The sequence below is a fragment of the Stegodyphus dumicola genome, chromosome 1 (genome assembly GCF_044657685.1).
Source record: "Stegodyphus dumicola isolate Sdum_Otavi_A_Nest chromosome 1, ASM4465768v1".
NCBI classification, from domain to species: Eukaryota; Metazoa; Arthropoda; class Arachnida; order Araneae; family Eresidae; genus Stegodyphus; species Stegodyphus dumicola.
Genome location: NC_140768.1, coordinates 220,175,766 through 220,196,351, shown reverse-complemented (window position 1 = coordinate 220,196,351; position 20,586 = coordinate 220,175,766). Strand labels below are relative to the sequence as shown.

General features: G+C 30.5%; 1 protein-coding gene across 4 annotated transcripts in view; it reads left to right on the top strand.

The window, feature by feature from the left end:
• The first annotated feature begins 5,924 nt into the window (after positions 1–5,924).
• Positions 5,925–20,586, top strand: part of LOC118179667 (glutamate-gated chloride channel-like) — a 683,063-nt gene continuing 668,401 nt past the window's right edge. For 2 of the 4 annotated variants that reach the window (XM_085825798.1, XM_085825832.1), the window contains exon 1: positions 5,926–7,926. The gene's annotated coding sequence lies outside the window, so the exon portion shown is untranslated. Of the gene's footprint in view, positions 7,927–20,586 lie in introns of all 4 variants that reach the window. The other 2 variants (XM_085825825.1, XM_085825816.1) reach the window with 2 other exon arrangements.

Sequence of the window (20,586 nt, the reverse complement as noted above, 5' to 3'; positions counted from 1 at the left end):
ATTAGGCTTAACTAAAAGATAAAACTTTTATCAAGCAAAGATAATGTGAGCCCGCGCTTGATTTTCCTTGAGTTCCACTTCGGAGTTTCGTTTTCCTCCGTAATAAAGTAAGTGTACACTCCGTGCAGATGTAAAGGGAACTATCGTTGTGTCTGAAAAGAGCTGTAAAATCTTAAGAAATTATTACAAACATTTTTATTATATCAAAACTTTAACGTAAACGCACGACTTGACAAGTTCAGCCACCGCTTGTGGTGACTTAACTTAAGGTAACAGAAAATTTCAAAGATTTAAAACTAAGTCTAGTATTCAAAGGCTACACAATTTATTTAACAAGAAGCTGGGTTAAACCTCTCACCGGCGTAACAATTTACAAGTCGACAACTGTATGCAAGGTTTAGGATCCTATCAGAGCTAGTGAAACCTAGTAACGTTACCTCGAGAGGCAGAAACACGATCTGTCTTACAATCCGAAAATCTCACCTTAAATACTTTTAACCTAATTTGTCTTTAATTAAATATTTTAACCTAATTAGTTAGTTAATACTTCTTTATTAAATTACTAAATTAATATAGTTAAGATTAAATACTTTTGACCTAAACTAGCCTTTAATTAAATATTTTAACCTTAATAAAACACTTTTAACCTAATCAAGGAAACTAAGGAAGAAATAACTGTAAAGATCTAAATCATAATAACTGTTAGATTAATATACTCGAAAATACACCACATAAAAGTTAGTAAGCATAAACCGAAGGTTTTTATTATTGGCTATCAATATATTGTTTAATTAACCCATTATTTTTTGATTTTGACCTGTACGACCACACTTACTTCTGACCACGATGTAAATGATATGCATATATGTAAGAAGTGTGTTCCTGAAATTTAGACAGAGAACTTTGGCAGAAGTACAAGCGAATCCGATCATTGGTTACACAGGTATAGCCCCACTGCACTAATATGAGGCTTTACCCTAGTTTTGATGGACAGCATCCTGGAATATGGTCTGAGCTAGTCCATCCTATCTTCCTCTCCCCGCAAACCATTTTGGCTCGCCAGGATTCCAAGAGCACCCATGCAGCACAGATACATACTTTCTTCACTTACAAGCATCTATGTTTTTTCGGGATTCGAACTCTGGCTCATCTATCCGGCAACTAGCATCGTCAATTGTTATATCGATTAGGGATTCTACCGAGATTTGGCAATGACACTGACTTAGGTGTTTGCACTGTGAATCTCCAGCATTAATTTTACTTTAAATTTTCGCTCACAACCTATGTTATCAGAAATATCTCAAGCTCTTTAAATTTAGATTTTAAACACAAGCTGCGCATCTTTAAAGATTTAAATAAAAAGATTGCTTAAACCGTTTTCTGTCCGAGTTGTTATTTCCGTGGAAGGAAGTCGCCTGCCAGTCTCAGTATACATTATTAGTTAAACTAAATAAGGATGGGATCCTAGAAATACATAAACACTTCTTCCTCGGCATTGCACGTAACTGCCGCTTGACAAGGATCTCGTGGTCCACCGGTGTGTCAAAGTAACGTTTTCTCTTTTGTGACTGCATTTACTGGTGGATTACCTTTTCTGCACTTTTATATTGGAATATAAATTTCTTCGGCTTCAGTCAGTCTGCTCAAACTAGTCGCAAATTACAAATGTGCATAATTTCATAAATATATTTCTTTATTACTCATAAAAATAAATATTAGTAAAGGTACTAAAAATTTCGAAGTAATATTCATTTTGTTTTCGTATAAAAAGGAGTTCAAAATATATTAATATGCGCTGCAATGTCCTGGAAAGTATAAATTATTATTCAAAAATAATAAACTTGATATAAAATACCCTGTTATATCCTATACATAATAATCTGCCGTTATTTGTTTTCCGACTTCCCTTATGAAGTAAAAATATATTTATGTTTGAGATTTGGAAGGATCTAATACGAATTTTGAGAGACGTATGATACAAGTGCACTGCTCAGAACCCGAAATATGCCTGAAAGTGATAGCCTATACATGGAAGTCTATCATATGTTACATACATTAGCCTATACAACCAAATAATAAAAATTCTAGATTTGAAAATAGTATTCCAAGAGCATGTTTTACATGTTTCTGATAATGTGGTAAGTAATGTTTACTTTTTTCTTTAATTGCTCATAATTAAAACATGGAATGAAATGATATTTGCCACACAACTAAAAGTAAGGAATTGACTTTTTTTGGAATGACTTTTTGAATGGATGCTTTTAAAAATTTAAAACATTTTTGGAATACTTTAGACCAATAAAATTACTGTTGCCTGCACATGCAGTTTATCCTAATGAGTATTGGTGTTTAACGTGTTAAAGCGACAATATTTCAAAATATGTTAATTTGCTAAGCAAACGTAATGACTTACCTAAAAGCTACGGAATTTTGGTATTTATTTCAGCCCCCCAAAAAACATATGATTATCAATTTTGTTAAATTTCAAATACAGATATTTCGCAAGCAATCAAACTTAAACAAATATTTTACAGCTACTGGAAGAAAAACATGACTCGTATTTGCCAAGAGTGTTAAAATTTTAACTTCAGAGTGAGAACTGATGGAACAAAGCCAACTGAATCACTCAGCCGTTTCTTATGCCTTCCACAACATGATGATTCCACCTAATTCACTCTTTAGTCTCCGGAAAAGCTGATGAGCCATTTAGGAAGCATGAACATTTACCCTAGCAAAATCAAGTTCCCGAAAGATTGCAAAGATGAATATTCTTCCTATGCCTGTGAATATGCGTCTGTGGAGTTAGTATATGTAGTTTCTGCATTTTTGGTATATTTGTTATTTACTATTTCACATACAAAGATTTATTGGGCACTAAAGGGGAGATGTATAAATATTTTTCTTTTGTAATAATAGTTTAAACGCGAAAATGAGGCTTATTACCTTCTCCATATATGTAATTACGTATTATTCTCATTCATGACTGCTTATATGTATGTAGAGTCACTAGGTTACTTTTAGTCCAAAGGGGCTTTGTCCTTGAACGACTACTGTTTTCGTTTTGAGATTTTGCGTTGAATCACCGTAAACGGCGAATCACTTTTCAAACTGTTGCCACCAAATGTTAGAGTCCTGCATTATATTTGAAGAAATTAAATAATGAAAAATATGCATACGTGTATGTATATTTCTCGCACTGTGATAAAACAACGGTATATAGAGCCATCGAAATTTGAATGACGTAATCCTCCTACGAATATGGGTATGTGGAAGACCAAATTTGAAATTTGGAATTTGCTTTATGATCGATTTCATATTTTGTAAAACGAATTTTTGAGTAACAAACTCAATGATTTAAAAGCGAGCAATGGCAACACTCTACGGGGAAAAAAGACCTTTTCATCTCCAGCGCGTGGAACTGTGTATCGGAAATTCTAAAGATATGCTCATTTTAAAATTATTTTGCGACATTTCTGTTGAACTGAATTTTATAGTTTAATTGTTATGATATTTAATAAATAAAGGTAACACACAAAATGTTAAAAAAACGCCCCTTTGGCGTAAATTAAAATCTGAAACCTTTCAGATTTTTTTTTATACGTTAATGCAATGCAACAGATTATGATATCACAGAACTAAGATTATAATAAAAGCACATCAAATAAGTTGGAATGTTTATAGAGCTGCATAAATCAGTTGCTTAAACGTATCGTAGATTTTTTTCATTAACCATTACTATTGAATGAACTTTTTTATGTTAATAACTAAAGTAGGAAACCAATTATTACTCAACTTTATACATGTAAAAAGAATTTTTAATATAATTACACTGATAGAAATTTAATTGTTACAAAACTGTTTTGATAGTAACGAAGTGTAATGAGGAAAATGGAAACGTTTATAGGGATAAAGGCGTTTAACATTTATATACATATTGCAATACGTACAAAACGGAAGATACAATATTAAGTACGACGTATGATTGAAGAAGAAAGGTATGTTTTTTAATTATTATTAATATCATAGGCAAATACAGTTACCTTTTCCTGAAGTCAATCAAGTAGAATACATCTAATTCAGAGTTTAAATATCAACATAAAAATATTTAGTCTTTTTTACTTTATATAGGTAAAGAAGTATTGGCCTTTTTAAGGGTTATATATTTTTCTGCGCAGCTAAGAAATCAACGGACATTATTAAACAGATTGCAGAAAAAAAAGAACATAAATTATTCATTCAGATTATTTATATTTCAAATTGTATATATCACAATTAATTATATTTAATCCACACACACACACACACACACACACACACACATATATATATATATATATATATTGGGCATAGATAGTGATATATTGAATATATGTACTCATATAAATATTGAATGTACTTGTTCATATATTTATATATTCATATTCATAAAAGTTTAAAATTAGAAGTTAGAAAATATTGATTATGCCATCCTAGAAAATATTGATCATGCCATCGTAATAGTACCTAAGGTACTATTAAATTTTAGAACAAAGTAAAATGCAAATCTTAGGCGAAAATACACTGAAAATATTTTTTAAACACTTTAAAACTAAAACTGACAAAATGCGAATTAATTATACATATTTTAACGCTTTAAATCTCTTCGTCGATTACAACTTCGAAACGTATTCATATATGTATTTGAATTGTATGTATTTCAAACTATGTATATTACAAATGTATTGTGTTCATTGAGATGGTGTGTTTTCAAAGTGAATTATACAAATGTATCCCAATACTAAACTATTTAAATGTACTAGATGCATTTATTCCTAAATTAGACCCAGTAAAATACTAGTTTGATGCAAGTAGAACAGGAATTAGGTATATTTTAACACACATGACAGGGATAAATTTACACAAAATCACAATTATTCCTTTTTAGAGAAGTGTTAATATAAAATCTTTTTATGTTACTAAAAGACGCATAAAAAGTCATTTTTATTCAAACACAAGTCATGATTGAAATTTATTACATATGATAACAGAACAGCGAAATCACTAAGATAATTTTGTTTTCTTAACTTGCATATTACAAGTTTTCTATTTCCGGAAATTTATCGTTAAAAATCTAGAAATTTCTGTTTTCCGATTAAATTCAAATCAAATCCAAAAGTCGACCAAACTAAGAAATTTAAAAAACCATTACAGTCTAGACGATGTAGTTTTATACCATGTTTCGTTATGCTAAGTTACCATAACATTTCTTATTCTCTCGATCTCATTAAATACCACTACTGAGAGCTTGTCATTCATTAGGTATCAGTTAATTAACTTATTGTTCAAATTGCAGCAGTACTAATGTAATAAATTAAGGTACTTAAAAATAGTGCAATGGCTTCGATTTTAATCTTTCGTATTATAGCAGCACTTTGCTTTTCTGTATAAAAAACTGGCTTTTTTGAAACAAATTATTCTTTATATTCTACATTTATGCACATATATCACAAAAAATTACTTATAATATTTTATAGTATTATAGAGCATGAATAATTGATAATTTTTATAAACATTTTCTTTATAAATGAAATTAATGATAGGATCTGGTGCGAAATATTATTTACTCTTTTAATGGAACAATCGTTAGGTGTAAATGCATAGGGCATGTATTAGTTTGGAACTATAACAGATATTTCTTGAAATAAGCGATATGTACGTTCTGCTTGTTAATTCCTTTTAATACCATTTATTTACATGTTAGTTGTCATGAGTATGGTATATATCACGCAATTTCTGTTTTTGTTACGTATTCACTTCCATAAAACCATTCCGAAAACGAAAGCGGCGCTGCTCTTCTTCCCATACTGCTCATCGGTATGACGTCAGAAGTATAGCGGGCGGAGTCCAGCGCGATAGGATACCCGCGTTCAGAAGTAGCGGTCTGTTTGAGAAGACGGCGTGCTGTAGAAATGTAGTGATTTTTACTATGCAAAGCGAATTAAAAAAAGCAATTTACTTTTTACAATAGTGTCATAGGGTAAATTTTTTAACATTTTCTTTTTTAGCTTTCTTATGATGATAATTACCCTCCAATCTAAAAAAATTCGCCTGTGTGTGAAATAGTTTTGAGGATAGAATGTACAGTAATTATAATATTCTTTCTTTGATTAATATCAGCGAATATTTATTCTTTTGCTTTAATTATTTTTATTGGAATGCTTATATATTTTATACAAAGAAGATTTCATTGTAAATATTCTGCACACTTAAACTGAAAGCTTTAAATGTACAACTGGAAAACATTTTCGATCTGAAAATAGCTTAGAACGACTTTTTGATGCAATGAAAAAAATATTACCGAAACCTGCTGTGGAAGGTAAATTAAATATTTTCTTAGAACTGAAAAGAAACTAATTATTTAAATATAGAACTAGGATAACTGATGAAAAATTTTCTTTTAGCTCTTAATATTTTAAACTAATTCTAAACAGTTTGTTTACCAAAATGCATAAGATTCGGGAATACCTTCTGTTGTAAGAGACGAAATGGCTTAAAGCCATTTAGTTATTAGTAAATTAAGTGTGGAATTATTTAAATCTAGTTAGTTAAATATCTCACAAAATGTTAATCTGTACATCCTCCTCAAATAAGAAATATATAGGGTGTTTATGTAAATGAATATATGTTTTCTAATCTGAATTTTACGTAATTTGAGTAAATAAAGTCAAAAAAATTTCCTGGATTCCTAAATTACAATTTAATGTATTGTTGCCATGTACAAGAAATGAAGATGATATCAATGATCTCAGAGACAGAAATGGAGTTCCTAATAAGTGCAATGGAAAATATTGGATTACTAATGTTTGTGCTTGCAGAATTATTCGGTGATATACGAGCTGATGCTTGATTTCAAATCAAAAGCTGTCATTCCTGTAGTTTTAAACTTTTCTTGGTGTTTTGTAACTCCAACCAACAATGATTCAGAACGCAAACTGAATATGACTGGAACTTTATATTGTGATATTCGCACATTTTTTTAAGTATGTGATATCTAAAAATATACTGAAGCAGAATAATTAACTTAATTCATTTTTGCTTACTTGAAATCCAGCAACAATAGACTAATTCTTGCTTCTTTATAATAAGCTTCAGTTGCTTGAGAAACTGCAATTTTTTGCCTGAATTATTGGCGCGCACTGTAGTATATATATATATACATCTGCTTTTCAACCGAGACCAAGTATTATATATATGATAACACTTAACATTTATTTTATATTTAATATAAATAGAAAGAAGTAAGTATATGATCTGTTAAAAAGAATAAGAATTTAATAGAGTTTGGAATTTTCTGCTAAAAGAAGGTGAGACATATGCATATCAAGTAGTAATTTAGACCGAGGATTCGAATAGTTTATATAAGAAGAACGTAATTTGAGACCATAATTAAATAGAGTAGCAGATATATTACAAATCTTTGAGAAATATTTTACCACTTTAAATCTCTTATTAAGCAAATCTGTTGCCCGTTCCAACCAAAAGTCGCTAATTAGTGATTTGTATGATCATGGCCTTATGCAAATAACTCTACTAATTCAATTTGTATTTCAAGAAAATGCATCTTAAACTTTTGTCTTAAACGAGCTTAAAGGTTACGTATTATTTACATAAGAATAATTTCAAATACCTGTTCCATAAAAAAATCTTGTGCTGTATACAAAGTTTAATAGGCACCTATATGCTAACTGTATCTTACATCGATTACAAGCATCGACATTCAAAGAGACTTTAATGATTAATACATCTTTCCTGTAAGATTCCGTCTTACGAAGATACCGTGGATTAAGCTATAAAGTGACTTTGAAGGAGAAATAAGTGTTACAGTCATTTTACAGATTTACGGATAGCGGAAACATCATGCTGTGAATCTGTGAATCACATTTCAAGGTAAGTGTTATTTTAGTTATTAATTTGCTAGTTGTTTTTACAATAAGCGCATCTATACATAGTTAATGTATTTGTATATTTATTCATCTGTTATCTGAATCAGTGTTTCTTAACATTTCTTTTCCTTACTAAAACCTTCAAATAATAGTCATGTCTCAGAGAAAATGTGCTCATGCATTTAGGTATAATTAGCTAGTTCATCATTATTTAAAGAGTATTATAATTAAGGATTTCCCAAAGTCGTACCCAAAGTCTGTTCAAAAGTATCAAAAGTGATTACTTTTAATTTCCAAGAACAAATGCAAGAAATAAATATATACACGTAGAAAAGAGAAGTGAGGTAGAGTGTTAAACTTTAAACTTAGTATCACATGATATTCATTCAAATAAGCAGAAAAACCTGTTTGTTAGTATTTTAATGCTCGATATCTAGGCACTGAGCCACTCCAGTTAACGGCTAGAATAACCTTAATACAAGTAATAATATTATCGCTCACAAATGAAAGTTAATGACGGGATTTTAAAAAGTAATAAACATAGATGCAGAATTTTAAAAATAATAAATATTGCAATAAAATGTAAATAAAAAGATAAAAGTAAAAAAAAAAAAAAAAAAAAATCTGAATGGGTTCAGATTTTAACGGATCACCCAAAGGATTTTGTTAAGGTTTTACGCTCTTGGTGAGCTCTCAGTCTACCCAATTGCTGTTGTAGTAGCTTTTACTAACCTATTTCTTTTGTTTGTTTAAATTTATTATTAAGCAGCATTTTCTTCGCACTTGCTCCATATACTATTCAACAGCACAATTAAGGCAATTTAAAAGTACGCGGAAAAGCATGTTTAGAATTCTGATGCAATTTTAAGTGTTAGCACACATCTTTTCTATAATTTCTAGTCTTTCTCAGTTCACCATACCAATACTGAGTTTTCTTAGTAAGATGGTTTGGAAAACCTTTTTTTGTCTATTATTAACGTTTTGTGTATTGAATTTATTAATTAAATATCATGTTCGCACTTACTCCAGATAAAATTTGATTCAACAGAAAAATAACTAAATATTTTAAAATAGCATGTTATTAGAATTTCCGATAGACAGTCTCCTGCGGTGGAGATAAAAATGTTTCATTCCGAACAGTGTTGCCACTGCTAGCTTTCAAATTTTTGAGCCTGTTTATTGGAAATTCATTAAACTTTTACAAACTCTGAAATATAATATTAGAAATTCAAAATTCTGGCTTCCAGGTGCAGATATTCGGGTGGAGGACATTTTTCCAAAAATTGATGGCTTTAAATACCATTGTTTTTCAAAATGCGAGGAACATTCATACATACATACAGATTCTTCATTACTTAATTTCTTTAAAATTCTAACGAGCGATAATATAAAGTGACAACAATTTGAAAAGCGATACAGCCGTTTGTAGTGGACGATGCAAAATCCCGTTTCGACGCTAATAGTCTATTTAGGCTAACGCCATTTTTAGCTTATGAAATTATAATTTCGAACAGTATAATCCATTCTATTAGACCGTTCCAACAAAAAATTATACAAATAAGTTTGTGTGAAGTTTTACGCATGCAAAGAATGGAGAGAACTTTTTACCTTGCGTGCCACTAGTGAAAAGAATAACTTATCTAAATTCGTAATCCATAAGTATCGTTTTAACTAAGATCAAAAGAAATGAAGGCTTCATGCTTACATTTTTTACAATGATAAATTGTCTTGCGTTCTTGCAGTTAAAGGTTTTGCTAAAGTTTTTAAATATGAACGTAAAATGTTAATAAATCTTTTTGAAGCAATAAATGACATAGTAGGGTAGATGGGTTTCTGGAGTCAGTTTTCTCTTCTTTGGCAGCTAATAAAATTTGCATATATGGTTTGAAATACAAACACGACCTAAATTATTTAGAAACGCAGAATTTTATAATCGATTGTAAAGCGGACACTGTTAATTATATAATATTTTTTGGAAATCTTAAAGAAAAATGAAATCCAGATTCTTCCAGAAAGTATAATAATGTATTAGAATTATAGTGTCTAAGCATCTTCTAAGCATCTTAAAATGCCATAAGCGTAGAATATGTTATAAAACTGTAATATGGTTACTTGCTTAAAAGTCCGACATGAGAATTCCTAGAAAGAAAATCAATGGTAATATTCATATTTACTATATGTGACAATAATTTAAATATTATAATGACTACATTTATGGAGATCCAGATTTCAACAGGTCATAACTGAACTAACTGAAATCCTTCCTTTCATAAAGATACACGCATGTCCATAAATTAAGGATAATTCGGAGTCACGCGGAAATCGAACTCTAAAATAAATATATCACCTGTAAAATCACTACACACATCTTCAAGAATCATTTATTTTGTAATTTGCTCCAGGGAGAAAACACCATAAAAGCAAAAAAGGCAGAAAACACTGTAATGCTTTTACATCAACACTGTAAAAGCATTATTTGTCTACCTTTGTTTTATCTATCTACTATATTTAGTGACTAAATAAAGCGTTATGCATTTTACTTTAATTTAGTAAATTATCTTATGCAAAATGGAAGTCAACGCATATGAATAAACAATCTGATTTATTGACGATAGGTAATTTTTGTAAGAATTTTAAGCAGAATTTTAATTAAGTCTAGATTATTATAAAAATTTGTGTCAAAAGTCTATGTATTTTATTACATAATGCAAGTATACATGTGAAAGAAATTTTATGTTAATGCAAATCTTCCTGAAGAAGTTCAGGCGCTTAATCTTGGTGTTTAAATCCTAGTTATTAATTATGATCTCAATATTTACTTGTTCGTAATTGCATGGAGAATATCTTTAAAGACGACTGACAAATCATTCTGCAGCAGCTTCAGAAAAGATTTTATTTCAATCCATAAGTATAGGAAATGTATTTGAATTCAAAAAATCGTCGACTAATCTATCAAATACGGATTTACGGATGGCAATACATTCATCAAGATAATTAGGATATTAATTATAATACAAAAGAATATATTTGTTGCATGAAAAGTGAAATTTAAACATTTTTATGAATTATTATTGTTTATATTTTCCATACTGCAAAGCATATCTCAATTTAAATCAGCTACTTCAATGATTTTCAAGTTCATCTACGCTTGATTAGCTAAAGCTGTTAATTAAAATTAACACGTTAATTAATATTAACTCTAAGGATAACTGGAGTTCAGAAACGTGAGCGCGGTTGATAAATTCATCCTATACATTGCATAGTGAAAAATACGATATTCCTATCCTTTTCTCTAATCTAATTGCGTTTAGTGGATCATTATACAAGATTTATTAATTAGAATATAGGCGAAGCAGGAGTTTTATTGTAGAATTATATATATATATATAAAGAGAGAGAGAGAGACATGCATTTGAATGAAAGGTATATATCTTGTAGCTTTTCTTAATTTTTCAGTTCAGCTAACCTATGATTTACTTTATCAACAACGAAAACATAAAACTTAATTAAACCTAACTCCAATTAGAATTGAAAAGTGCTAACAGAATGCATGTAAAATTTACACGGTATAAGAGCTTTAAAAAGTAACCTCGAAAACTTTTCAAAGGACTGAAATTTAATGAGATGATGTGTATTTTACACATAATTATACTTAGTTACATCTGAACAAGCTCTGCACATTGAAAGATTAAGATTCTTAAGTAATACGAGTTTTAAACCTCTGAGGATTTATGATGATATTTGTTCAGTTCAAATAATTGTTTCCTATTGCATTTCGAGTTCTTTAGACTTCGAGAATGATCAGATGAATGTCCTTCATTTTTAGGAAAAATATCTATAAGCTTTCTTTCTTCCAATTTGACATACGTTCCCCGAGTTCTTTTCTCTCCCTTTTACCATGCAGGATCCTGAAAACAAATTTCAAAACATAGGAAAAAAGTAAATCATGCATATGAAATGCTATATTTACTGTTTTTTAATTATATTCTCAACATTTAATAACTTCAAAAACTGCTCATTCGAGCAAAACATGCTTTTCCGCGAATATTATTATTATTATTTGTTTTTCTATTCAAACTAGAAACCAATTTTCATGGTGGCTGTATCAATCAGCTGGAAATACGAGCTCGATAGAAATTCATAAATTAAAGGAAATTTCTATTCTCTTTTGTTTCTTTCCCTTAAATTAATAAAAGGGGCTTAAAGGTTTATTGAAAACTCTTACTGGAACAGATTCTATAAAACCAATAAACAGGCAGTATTTCTATTTAAGATGAAATAATAATTTGCTAGCTTTATTACAGAAAAAAATGGTTTAGTTATTTCCTTCAAAATCAGTTTAAAAGAACTAATTCTTTACTTCTTTATAGGTTTTAAGTACATGGCGCATCTTTAAATTTTAATCAAGAAGCCAAAATATAAATCTAAACAATCTGATTTGGACATCGCATGACTTTCTTATACCAACTATTAAATTATATACATTTCTTGTTGCGCATCATTTAAAATGGACTATAATTATATGCATTTTTGTTGCACAACATTTAAAATAGACTATTAAATTATATAAAATTTTTGTTGCACATCATTTAAACGTGTTTCCTCAACTTGTTTATCTTATTTAATGGGTCTCTCAGAAGAGGTTGAAGATGACATCAAAAAGTGAAAATTTTGAAATTAAGTATCCTTGTGAATTTTTGTCTTACATGATTCAAACGTCTTATAATTAATTGTTTCACAAAGAGTAAAAATGTTTCCCAGATGTAAATATGAGCAACGGGAGACCGCATTAGATTAGTTAGATTTCATTATTTGTCCAAAATTTAAAAAAATTCACATTCCTAAAACATGAATGTTTCCGTCCTTTAAAGCACTTCTGTAACTGGAAGAACATGGAACATGGCTATGATTTATGGATGATGTAGATTACATTTAGAAAAATTGAAGAAAATAAAATTTACACCAAATTTGTAATAATAATAATAACTCATGCTTTTGAAAAACGCATTTAATCGATTACTAGATTTTCTCATTTAGGCGCTCGTGACACAAACTTGTAGATGAATTTGTACATTATAGAAAATTATTTTATTTCTTTTTTCCATTAAAATATATGATGATAGATAGCGAATCTTTTGTTTCCAACAATTATGTTAGTGCTTAGATGAAAAGTAAAATGTATTATTTACTTTTCACTGAATTTTATGTATGTTATGTACAATAAAAAATAAGTAATTGATATTAGATTTTACACATTGTGGTGACGTTCTCTGTCTTTCTGCTAATGTATTGTTGTTGTACATTTTTTTCCTAGTCAGCTTTGTGGTATCCACTATCTGAATTTAAATACGTTTTGTAATTTTACTCTGTAAATAGCAATATGCTGAATGATAATAGCAATATGAACTTCTGAAAATGTTTTTCTTAAATAAATTACCGCATAACTTACAGTACCTGGTAACCCATGATGAAACTACAGCAAGCGAAAATATCAAATCCTTGTTTTCGATTGTTAAAGTCCCCAAATGGAATATAATATTACTCGCCACAATACAATTAAGAAATCCGAATTTTAAAATCAGAGGATGAGATAAAGATATGCAAATTAATAAAAAAGAAAGCATTATAAATCACAAGGAAGATTTTATTGAAAATAATTATAAATGCTAACCAATCCTTAAACGCTTTTATTTAAAATATTAGATCGGAAAGAAAAATTAAATTAATAAAATAAAAAGAATATTAAATGAAAAAAGGTACTATTCGGTTTCGAGGGCCGTGAAAAGTCGCCAAACTATTGTTGATGCAAATGCTGCCAAAAATAATTGCGGCAACCCCAATAATTGCGGCAAGAAAGGAAGTATAATAGTAAATAACTATTTAAGATTGATGGTTTAATTTAGATGAAAGGTTAATTTCATATAATATTTTTTTATTATTATAATTTATATAAAAAAGGCTAAACATGACTGAAGGGAAGCATAAGAGTAAATAAATATTTCAGCTCATTATTATAATTTATATAACAATTGCTAAACATAACTGAATGGATGCCTGCATCGCTATTTCGCCACCGACTTATCGCTAAAGCATAGTTTCATCTCGTTGATTGTTCAAACATAATTTTCTATAATGAATAATGCCTTTTCTTTGAAAAAATCCTCGGTAAACTGCAGAATCTCCCACTTATTTGTTTGCCGCTTTTTACAAGGGTAAAAACAATTGGATTTTTGCCAATTTTCTTTTACTTTTTAAGTGAAAATAGGTCAATGTGTACATAGATAAAGTCACGGGTGTGCGCAGTGCCATTTTTGTGCAATTCTAGGATTTTTTTTTTTAAGTGAAAATAGGTCGATGTGCACATGGATACCAAGTATGTGCAGTTCTTAAAAACGCGTCAAGCAGTCGGTGATTCTGCACGTTACCCAAAATTCTATTGCCGAGTTTTCGTCATGGGCAATTCCCAAATTCTTAAATCCATAGGATATCAAAAAAGGATTTATAATCAAAAAAGGATTTAAAAATTAAACTAGTATTTTACTGGCGTCTTAAGAAATATAGAACTATATAAACTTACGCACTCTGAATTCAGCGCGCACACTAGATTTGGCCCGCTGTTATATGGGCGTGTTTGCTAGATTTGGCGCTTTTGCGCGTACATTTTCGCTGCAGTTTTTGTACTGCCCTCGAAACCGAATAGTACCGAAAAAAATTATCCTTCTTTTTATAACGTTTATAAACAGCAGGCCCGCCCGGAAGGAAAAGTGTTTAGTAGTTCTGAATGCAGTACCGAAAGACACGGGCTCGAATCCCGGAGATTGTAATTCTTCCGTCGCTTTATACAAGGCAACGAAGGCTCGCCTATTAAGTGCTTCTAAAGTGACTACCGATTCCGACTTTAGTAGTGTTCAGTGTCTATAAACGGCCAGACCCCGCGATTGTAGAAAACAAAAATACGTAAACAGTAGAAGACTTCAATAGTAACCTTAATTTCTTTGCAAGTAATCCTTTCTAACAAGGGGTATATAAATAAAAAAATAAATAAAATCACTATTTGAAAAATATATGAAACAAAGGAAATAATGTAACGTACAAGCACATCATAACCTCGACACCAAGTTTTTAGTTGAAATAACATTCCTTCTGCTTAAAGTCATACTGCAACACATTTCAAAAAATCGCCTGATTCATGTATTTTATCATTCATCTTTAGAGGAAATCGGAAATTATGTACAGTGCATCATATAAACATCATTTAAAAGAAATTTTCCGCTCTAAGCAATGGGACAATAAGTAAAATTCTTAAATATTTTTGCTTAAGATATATGCGAAACATCCTGAAAAAATAGATTCAACATTAAATTTAAAAAATCGAATTTTGAAAACATTGCTTCACAACATTATATTGTCATTTACATGTTCAAAATTTGAGCTCAAGGGCTTATAAGAAAAGTGCAATAACCTGACACAACGTTTTTACTATAGCCGTAAATTTCATGAAAGAGTTAAATAAAACCTTATTTTAAAATTAACTTTATAAGGTATTTTTTCCCTCCTTTTTGCATGCCTTCGTGGTGTAACGGTAGTACACTCGGCGCGTATTCGTGAGGCCCATGCTTGAGTCCGCCGGGACGGCATTGCACATTTTTCATTATTCTTGCATCAGAAAAACCTACTGACTTTACAAGCTCTTTAGACGGTTAGAAGAAATGCATTCAATTCACTGTATAAGATATAATTTAATCAAAATAATAACAAACTTACATACATTTTCATTGCTTATAGAACACATGTCTTACACTCCTTTTATCACAAGCTATATTAATATTTTGCCGGTAATACCTCAAAGGCATAATATTGTTGTTCCATAGAGCTTGTCTGCAAATTTTGTACCTCACGCTTACTCGTTCTTTCTCTTTCCCTTTCAGCTTCACATCCTTTTCTTGTTTTTCTACTAATTTTCTTCCTTCCCTTCGTAATATTTTCATTTCATAAAGTCCTACAATCTTCATTCAAAGCCCCTTCGTCTTATAAGGTATCAAAGTAGGTGTTTTTCAGACAAGAGCATGCGTTAAACCTTAGTTTCATTTCAAACCTAAATAATGAACGTATTAAATATCCTCAGATTTTTGACAAATAATTTTCATGTAACCCATATAGCGTTATTAACGGAATAATTCACATATTATTAATATGTGGTTCAACCTGTGACTAAATATATGGAAAGGAGTAATAAACTCAGTTTTAGTCCTGAAATGATGATGGCGTTAAAAGATTTTAAAAACTGACTTTCGTTGACTTTGAATGATAATTAAATAAGATGTATGCTAGGAATAACTGGAAGGAAAATGCTCATCAATGACAGAGTGTATAACGGATTACTAAATGCTACTGTTTCATGTCATATTCGGTTATCTACCATTACATACTTTATGTTTCATTATTTGTCTCCTATGAAAAAGAACTCGAGAACGTTTTACTGATAAGATATGAGGAAGGTGGTTATCTGAGCCGGAAAGAGGTTTTGCCCTTTTGTAATATGAATAGAGAGAGTTTTCCTTAGAATGACTTGCTTGAAGACATGCTTCCTGAAACACGCAGTTATCGCACGTATTGCCATAATCAGTTAACTAATAGATCTTAAGCCAAATGGTCTCTGTCCTCTTTTGCAGTGAATAAGCTAATCTCGTAGTAGTTTATATGTACACCTGTTATTTTAATACCTTTTTTTTATCGGACTCCGTAAGTAAGAATAGGTAGTTTATACTGAAGCATCAATGATTTAATCAGTAACTCTAAATTCGCGGTAATTCCTCATTTATTCTAACTCCATTTGTCAATTTTGATGAATACTCTAATCTTAGATGAATATTTTTAAGAAAGCTAAATATTCCACAGAAATAAGGATCAGCTTAGTTTGGAGAAGGAGGTAGAACGAAGAAAGCTTCATCATAAATAATAGTCTTGTAAATGCACGCAATTTAGACTCATTCTTTTGTTATGCTATTCTTTACCATTTTTTTCAGGCATGCTATTTTTGTTGTAACTTTAAGGGTGTTACGCAGTTTAAATTTATATTTAAAGAATTGTACTTTTAATACTTCAGAAGTTCATAGAATGAAGTGTAATTAACCTTCAGTAAGTTTCGAGAACATCTAAAAAACATAAATGTCCCTTTTTTAGTAATGATTCATTTTCTTCCTCTCATTAAGCAGGTAGTATGGACGGCATAGTTGTAGGTTCATAAACCTTCGGTTTCCGCACAATAGAAAAATGTTTCGCAAACCACCACCAAGATAAAAGGTGTGGTCAAAATTACCAAATGGCTCAGGGGTGGAGTTAACAAAACAAATTTTCCAGGCACACGCCTTTAGGCGTGTGCCTGGAAACCTTTTAAGGTGGTGGTTTAAGCAAAATCCTTTTCAGAATGACCAAGGCAAGAATGTGCGCAGGCACGACATTCCCAATTGGGAATAAATCAGATTACTTAATCTAATAGAGCGGTGGAGGCCAAAAGTGATTATTCGTCAGAGAATGATCTTTATTAGAATTAGTAAAAACTCTAAGAAAAGATTTTTTTTAATGATGGAATGAGATTTCGCATAGATATTCAAAGGGTTCTAACGTAGATATACAGCCATATTTAAGTAATATCTGAATATGGTACATTATTTCAATGATTCTCTTAATGCGATTTAAATGAAATTGCACAATTTAGCTGGTTTTGAATCTATGAAGTTTTCGAAGATGCTTGACTGCAAACTTTCTTTAAATACTCGTCTTAGACATATAATTCCAATTATAAAATTTCTGAAGGTAAAGAATTTTATGAAAATTATTTCAATGCAATGAGTTACAAGATCTTGCAAAAACAGAGTTGTTGTCCATTTTGTGTAATTCTCTATGGAATAAAATTCAAGTAAATAAAATATTCATTAAGCTTAAATTAATTAAAAGCAAAACATTTCATAATTTACTAGCATAAATCGCTTAGACACATTCGATAAAGACAAATTTTGCAAATTTAACGACGAAAATTCTTTTACTAAAGATTAATGGAAATAATCCCTAAAAGGAAAAAAAAAAATATTTTTAATATTTTTACAGCTGTTTTTAATTCTTTGCTTTTTCCCACTTTAGTATGAAAAATAACTTAAGTAGATATGTTTTTCTTGAGCATATCCCCGAAATTTGTACTTAGAGGCATGCGAATATCTGACTTTTAGCTCATTCAAATATTGAGAATGCTAATGTAAATTCTAACTGTGAGAATGATAAAAAATCAGATTTTATTTAAATAAAAGTGTTATACCTTAGGTATTGAGAATGGTATAAGTGTCAAGTCACCTATTTTCCATTTGGCCCATAACTGTAAATAATTTTGGAACTGTGTAATCTGAAACTTAATTAACTATTAAGACACTCATGTCGCACTTTCCTGTTCTAATACACCAAAAAGCACATCCTTGTTTTAGGAGATACGAATTATGTTGTCATTACTTTCTTTCCATCAATTAGCTATAAAATTGCACGTATGTTACATAAATTTAACTTTGAGCTCGTTTATTCTCCTATCAATAAAATTCCGAGTTCCATACTTAAAGACCCCATTCAGATATGACTTTCTGGGGTATTTACAGAACGCCTTGCCAGTGTGGTTTATTTTACATTGGTCAAACGAACAGAACCTCAAAATTTCGCTTTAAAGAACATGAGGCATATGTTAGCAAAAAGGAAACACAAGAGTCCTCTGTTGCCTAGCATTGTTGGTCCGAAAATCACACTTTCCATTTTCCTGCAGCCTAATTATTCAAAACACATCTTTCATTGGTAAAATAAATTTTCTAGAGGCGTTCAAGACCCTAATTCCAATCCATCTTTACCTTCAGCCTTTAAGTAAATTATGTTTTAATTTTCTTGTTTTATTAATAGAGCGCCAGTAGCTAAACTCCTGCCTAGCCATTCTTACTTTATCTTATCACTATTCTTACTTTATCTTATCTCGTTCATTTGCTCTTTGGCAGCTTCCCTTCAGGAATATTCCCTGTCAGGCTCTACAAGGCATTACATAAGAAACTCGCAAGAGTAGTATCAAATTCCCTGCTGGAAAGCCAGTATAGCCACAAAGTTCCAAACTCTTTGGCAGCTGATGGTAATGGTTCGGTAAAACCATCGAAACTAGTCCTGTGAAAACTTGAAAATATAACGTTGATTTTTGTTGTTTGACTTCTAAATTAATATTTGTTCGGCGTGTTATTTTTACTTAAATTAATGAGAAATGCGAGTTCAATTTCATCAATCGGCCCTGTAGAATGGGAGATATAAAAGTGTTCCTTTTTTGTGGGGGAAGTACGCGTGATTAATGACACGCAAATCTCTTCATTCATGAATCTATTCATTGTGGTTCAAGAAGGGATTCAAGATAAAATGCAAAAGGATCACAACTTTAATAACTTATTAACACCACTTCTTAAGATTTCCCTCATTTAGTATTTCGTAAAAACAAATATTGTTTATTGATAAAAGTGTGATAAATAGCAATGTTTAAAACTTATTCAATCACAATGTTTTGTGAATAATTTTTGTACCATGTGTATGAAGGAAGTTATATTTCTTTCAGAAAAATGATTAGAACTTTCACTACTCAGAACTCAGAACTCAGAACCTTAACTTCGGAGAATTCCTACTCAAAGGACTTATTTCTGTCAAAGAAGCGAAATATGACTTAGTTTTCTTTTAATTCTATTTGAACAGAATCATTTAAGACCATCTAAAAAAACTACAGATAAGAGGATCAAGAGCTTTGAAGTTAGAAAAACAGAAATGGGACAAGTCCAGTCTAATACATAAGTCTTCAAAGTAATATCCAGACATATACCAGGTGTAAAAATCTAACAGGACGTGAAGAACTATTGAAAGAATATTTTCTGTATATAACCAAATTTCTTAATAATATTTGTGTGTGATGACATTGCAAGGATTCCTTTGTATATAGTATATATCATCCAAATGTTTACCAAGAATTCTACAGAAATGCTAAAAATCGTAATTAGCATCTTAAGCATGCCATCTTTTTATTTAAAGATGACTTCTGCTTATATTGAATAATGATATATAAAAAAAGAAAATTAGACATGCTATGCAGTTGAAAATGTGTAACTCTTAAACAAACCTCCAAAATATTGAAAATTAATTTTATTTTATTTCAGCTGGACATTTACATGTCTTACCCCGGAGATTTTTGGAGATTTAAAGATATTCCTGTTTGACATTGAAGTTTGTGCTGGCTAACCTCAATAGTGCTGACTCGCGATCGTTCCAGTTTCCTTAAGCTAGTTCTTACTTCCCAGTCTGGCTAATTCAGTACTTTGGTACTGCAGTGGTATTCCTGTTCATTGCATGCCATTTTGAAATGGTTATGAATTATTTAATTATGGCAAAGCACACTAGAGCTATCTGCCTAAGGGGAGGGATACCTTCGTGGAGGACTTTCTAAGGGAAACTGACTCATATACACTTTACACTTGGGGAAAACCACGAAAACGCCCATGCAGCCAACCCGTTCGCGGGATTCGAACCTCGGAATTTTGAAATGGAACGAACCCGTCCAGCAACTAAATCAAATTCGGCTTTTATATTATTTCCTCATATAATTGACAAATAT